Genomic DNA, 6921 nt, shown 5'->3' on the forward strand with positions numbered 1-6921 from the left:
TTTTTTTCACAAATCTATCCCTAAATTGATGGCACTTCTTTGTTTAACACGGTTTAAAAAATACTGCAAATGTCATTTAACCCTAGTGGAAGCGTTAAGGTCAAAGTGCACATGATGTGACCTTTCACACGCTGCAATTAAATATGTTATTACGTATTTGATGTCAGAGTTATCAACGATTCATTTTACCCTAAACTGCGGATTTAACGACTGTTCATGATCTCAGATACAGTAATAGTTGGACACTGGATGCAAGTCAGATTGACGTTGCATATGTATTTCTGAATACAAATACTTTTGTAACGAACGTGATTTTTCGTGAACAACATATTTGTACATTTTATTCAAAATCTGAAAGATTTTGTTTAAATTCATGTAATAAATTCAGAATCAGTATTAACATTCCTTTTACAATAAGGTTTGGTCCAAAAAACTGACTTTATTCAAATTTTGTTCACTAAAAAAACAACTACAAATGCCCGTTCTAACTATTTATTACAAAAGTGTTTTACACGAAACTGACAAGTTTCATCATATTCTATATAACATTTAATTAACGAGCGTGTGGTTGTTGATATATATACATCGTAATTATTTTTCAATACCGTGTCATATCAACGACATCAGATACCCGGCATGATCAGATGGTTAAAAGTCGCGGGTTCGCATCCCCGTCACACCCAATATCCTTTTTGGTAAAAGGGGTAGCCCACGAGTTGGCGGTAAATGGTGATAACTAGCTGCCTTCCCTCGAGTCTTACACTGCTAAATTAGAAACGGCTAGCGCAGATAGCCCTCTTGTAACTCTGCGCGAAAAATCAAAACAAAACGATGCAAGAAAAGTTCTAACAAAAGTAACCAGGAGCCCCCCGCTAGTACAGCGGTATGTCTCCGGATTTACAACGCTAACATCAGGGGTTCGATTCCCCTCGGTGGGCTGAGCAGATAGCCCTTCGTGGCTTTGTTATACGAAACACACACACACACACACACACACACACACACACACATAAGTAACCAGGTCAACTTGGAAGGTCCCGACATCTAGAGTTGCAGAATAAAAATATATTTTAGCCTCTCAACAACGCTCTTCCAATAAAAATTTCATAGGTACGGTCATGTGGTTTTTATCTGATAAACTAAATGAGAAGCACATATCGAACGTTCACGACCCTACAACTGATTCACAGTCTGGACATGCTAAATACTTGCCGCACTCGATTAAAATAGTGAGTATGTATAATCCTAGTCCTATATTATAAGTACCAAATATACTATAATTTCTTACAAATTAGAATACTGTGTACACAATTTATTTGGATTTCTAAATAATATATAATTAATCAAAATGTTAGAAATGCAAATAAATCATTTTTTATAGCTACTCTTTGTTTATTTTCTAAAATAACAAACTGATTGTCACTTTTCTTTTGTTTCTGAAATTTAATTAAAACACACATCAATAATTAACTTTTTTATTTATAACGACAAGGGTTTGTAAATTAAACTCTGAAGAAAAAAGATTATACTGATTCGTAAGAAAGTGAAAAATGTATATCCAAACTATATAGTAAAGTAATGAGAGAAATAAAAGAAAATGTGTATCAACATTTAAACAGATACTCATATGTCGTATGTTTAAAACTAGGGTAAACATACCCACCCACTAACGGTATGTATAAACGCAAATATATATGAAGTGAAGTATGATAAAACAAGCATAATATATATGTGTGTATATCAGGAGACCCCTTGTAACTTTTGATTGGTAATTTGGTGTAGACTGTACTACTCATTTTGTGTGTGTGAGTATAAAATACAATATTTTAAGTTGTTAAGGAACATTGTTGTAGGTTACAAACGTAAATTTTATCAAATATCTGAGAAAAGAACCAATACGAAGTTACGTACTGAGAACTTATAATTTCAAAACAATTTAATCTGACATATTTCAATAATTGTTTATCAATCTGTAAGGAAAATTTTGTACTAACTTTAGACGGCAGGCTCGCCGACAGCAATTCCAAAAAGAAGTCAATGAACGCCTAGAATAGGAATGCTGAGAAGTACCTTTTTGTGTCCTTTTAACAACAGTAAGCAACAGGTAATTAGTTTTAGTTGCAATTCTTAATTTTAAATTGAAAAATAAAACAAAAAAATACTTCATCCGGTGAGCCCCTTCAAACTTTTGAGACTATGGACAGTTTCCCACCTTTTTCAGTGGGTCTGTTTGACACAATGAAAGATTCTAACATGCATGTAAAATAATAAAAAACAACAACAAATACAGGTGTTTTGGGTTACCAATATTATGTACATTAGGGTTGCTATCGAATGGGATTATCCATACTTGTATTCGCATATCTTGGCAAAGGAAATTAAAATATTCGTATTCAATTTCAGTCGCATTTGCTGAATGCCATTCGTATTTGCTGAATGATTTTGCACGAGTAGTTGTCAACTATTGCACTCAACAGTTTTCTAGACTGTCATTATTATATCCGCAGCACGTTAATTTCTCTTCCAGTTCAGCCTTCAAAGTTTATACTTAAAGACAGATTAACACTTTTCTGTACAGAAAACAATGTAATTTTGATTTGAATTTCGCACAAAGCTACTCGAGGACTATCTGTGCTAAACAATGTAATATAGTACGTCGTTTCAAGGGTGAATACCTTAGCTTTCTATTAGTTATAAGATATACAGTATAGAACGTTAGAGAGAACTACTGACAAATCCTGATCGAAAGGTGTGGCAAAAGGGACGTGTTTGATGGCTGTAATCCCGGTCGCACCAAACATGCTCGCCCTCCCAGCCGTGGGGACGTTATAATATGACGGTCAATTCCACTATTCGTTGGTAAAAAGAGTAGCCCAAGAGTTGGCGGTGGGTGGTGATGACTAGTTACCTTCCCTTCAGTCTTACACTGCTAAATTAGAGACGGCTAGCGCAGATAGCCCTCGAGTAGCTTTGCGCGAAATTCAAAAACAAACAAAACAAAGGGACCTGTTTGATGGCTGTAGAACTAAATAAAATTGAAAGCTATGAAGATCAAGCTTTGTCTGAGTGACGAAATTATAATGAGTAATTTGTGTTAAATTTTCTGCTTCTTGAAGTGGTGATCAATAAATTAGAGAAGAGGGGACGTTTAGAGAAGAAAGTCACATTTCATACATTCGGGGAAATTCAAGATTGTTTTCTCACGTTGTCTTGTAAAACTTAGAGCTTAAAACTTATATAATATTGAAATATGGATTATTAACTACAAGTTTATCTAATTCCAATTGGTATAACGTAAGCGAAAATAGTTTAATTAACGTTTGAATGTAACTTTCAAAAAACTTCGTGACATGTGCACTAAAGATGCTCGTGGCGAAAGGGTTAAATCAGGCCAATACTCTCCAACTACCTTTAAATTTATTGTATTACATGGTCAGTAAACTAGTCAAGACATCTGAGAGAATTTGAGACAGCTATTAAACACTATTGCTGGATGTGATCACATCAAGGTAAACTGTAAATACTGAGAGAAGACTATTTATACTAAAAAAAACTACTCGTGACCTGTTGACAAATTTGAAAGTAAGCCTTTTTATTATTTTTGTTAGTATAAACTATATTCTATGTAAATTGTACAATATACGTAAACTACACCCTTGTGCAAATTAATTGAAACAAGACGGAAAATTACGATTTTTTCAATTTTTTGCGTTTTATTTCTGAGAATCCAAAATTACTCACAAATTAATACATCATAGGACCGTCTTTATTTTTCAGAAGATCGTTAATTCGCTGTGGCATCGAGTCCACGAGTTGACTGCAATCTTTACTAATATTTGGAATGCGGTACCACACCTCAATTAGCTTATCTTTCGTAGTACAGTCTTTCTTTACAAATTGCCCAAAGATTTTCAATAGGATTTCAGTCCGGAAAGTTTCAAGGCCAGTCCAGCACCTTTATTCGCGTTGTAGTCATAAGATTCTTCACAAGTTTCGATGTGTGGCACGGAGCCAGATCTCGCTGAAAAATTACAGATCCATCTAGTAATCTCTTTTTCAATTTTGGAACGACTCTTCTCTGCAAAACTTCGATGTACTGTGGTCCTCGCATCATACCTTCTACGATATGTAAGCCTCTGACGCCATAGTAGCTGAAAAAGCCCCAAAACATCTTCTTCAAGGGATGTTTTACGAATTGATTGATGTGAGATCTGCGAACATGCAGACTTCTTTGACCCTGTACGAAGAAATGAGTCTCGTCACTGAATAACACCTTCCTGCATTGTTCTCGCGTGCAGTTCTTGTATTTCACACCCCATTGATAAAATTTTTTTTTCATTGAGTTGGTAAGAAGTTTTTTGACTAATCTCCTTGCCCTTCTAATGCAATTTCGAATGAGGTAATACGCCTCAAAATTTCGTCATATATTCCAAAAATATATCAACCTGTACTGCAAAACACAGCAAATGACGCCGTCCGTGTGAGAAAATAACTATTAAATAAATCAGTGGGTCCTGTGAGCTTACACCAGCCTTCATGCTGAAAATATTGTAAAATGACCATTTGTTTCAATTAATTTGCACAAGGGTGTAAATTTCTTATGAGAGTCAAATTGTATACATTTTTATTCTCAATTAATTTCTATATTATATAACTTGGATATTTATTTATTATGATATATTTTGTTTTTTTTATACAGGATAACCTAAATACCAATACATCAAAACTTACTTTTTGTGATCAAACTGCACTTAGTAAAAAATATTGACAGCTTTTGGAGTGACAACAAACTTCATCCAGAGTCATAACACTGTTACCTCCAGTTAAATAGTGCTATGTGTTCGTATGCTGATGATGACCGAGAACAACAGCATACAATCCAGTTTCAATATTTTCTTTGCACTAATGAAATCTGTTCGTGCCTAACTGATTCTGTATGAGCAATGAAATGTTTTCTGGCTTGACATTGGACCCCAGTTTTAAATGTGACATATGTTTCTCTTAAACTTATGGTCTATAAATCCAATTGAATGCTTCCACAACAAAAAGTTAAGTTTCCTCACCAAACAATCCCACAATCATGGAAATAAAAGAGCACTGTAAGTCCTCTCCTTGCAAAAGAAGCTCGTTGTTACTTCCAAGAAACCAGTCACCTCGTTTTTAAGAGGATACAAACATCAACACCCACTTCGATGAATCCACCCTCTAAATTATTGGATATATATATATATATAAACATTCCTACCCTATCCCTACTAATCAAATTGTACCCAAGTGTTCCAGCATCCTCTTCTTCCATTGTACATTTGTTTAGCATCATAGGCAAAACCCTCAAACCTCATCACTACCACCCAACATTTGAGAGATTGATGTTTATAAAAAAACCAACCAAAAAACTGGAGTTATAATTTCTATCAGTTTTCTTTAAAATTACATTCTTGTTTGAAATCTTTATAATTGCATTTTGAAAAATAAAAGTATTGAAATGTTATTATTTGTTCAAACTCTGTTTCATAAAAGTATTGCATCTTATCTTCTGCTGTTTTATCATTATTATATATCACCTGACAAAACATTCTTGAATACATTCCTTTCGAATACTTGGCATTTTTTCTGTAATCCATTTTTGTATTACTAAAAATATGAAGTATTTGTATTCAACTACTTATCTCCAGTATTTGATCCATCCCTAGTTGCTATGTATTGTTTCACAGAATAATAGAAACCGAAAAGAATAAAGACATATTTTACAGTCTCTTATACATTTCTTAATGTCAAAAAAACAGGTTAACTTTTAATAAATCACACCTCTATGGAGTAATAAGTGTATGTTAGTTATTATATCAATTTGCTTCCCTCATTGGAAATACTTTAATAGAAAATTGTATGATATTCAAACATTCCTTTAAAGAATTACTGCATAAGAAATAATTTAGATTTTCTTTCATATAAAAGCATTCATAAAATTTTGAAGTGGTTGCAACCCAACAGGGAATAAACCTAATTATAACTGACTCTAGAAACAGTCTTAGTACTTTTGGCTCTATTAGTTACTCTTAGCTATATATAAAAAGATCCAGTAATTTAAATGAATAATATAGTTGAATGTAAATTTACTACAAGATAGGAATTTTAAATAAATGATACAATAATGGAATTCTTCAAGGAAAATGAATTAACTGTGTTAAAACAAGAATAAAATCTCAAAATGTATTCAAAATTTCAGAGAACCTTTGTATCTTGAAACTTTAAGGAACCGTATATTATGAAAATTTCTAACAATAACAGAAAAAGACAGTTTGCTTATCATTTAAATGTTTCAGTTTTATAACACATAATGTTGTTTTTTGTAATATTTTCTAACTTCACAAGTTAGTGTAATTTTGTGTAAATGCAAATTTGACAGAAATATTTAAATTGTTTAGCTTTTCAAAAACATTTTTGGACTCAAATATTTAAAAAAAGTAAAATAATCAGAGCTCAGTGCATAGTTAATGAATTTTAGTAGAAGTATATAACATAAAGGTTCCACTCCAGGTTAATTTCCCCCATCATAATGAAGAGTATGTTTAGTGATATATAAAATCAAGTGATGTACTTTCACTAGTTAGTCACACATAAGATTTAAATCAGTTGATTTGTTAGATATGAAACACTTTGAGACTATGTCTAATACATGTAATACAACTACTGAATGATTTTCTTGCAAGATCAATCTTATAAATTATGTCAACTTCACACCACCACCAAACTTCAGGCTCAACTTAGCTAAACAACTTTTAAAGTTAATTTTTGTAATCATTAAAATTATTTAGAATTGGCACTAACTCTTAGAACCCATACAAAAAATAAAGAATATTATTTTAACAATGTTATATCTGATGTATTCAGTGCTAACAAGGCCTTTCACTTAATAACAGG

Source organism: Tachypleus tridentatus, chromosome 8, assembly GCF_004210375.1.
Source record: "Tachypleus tridentatus isolate NWPU-2018 chromosome 8, ASM421037v1, whole genome shotgun sequence".
Classification (NCBI taxonomy): domain Eukaryota; kingdom Metazoa; phylum Arthropoda; class Merostomata; order Xiphosura; family Limulidae; genus Tachypleus; species Tachypleus tridentatus.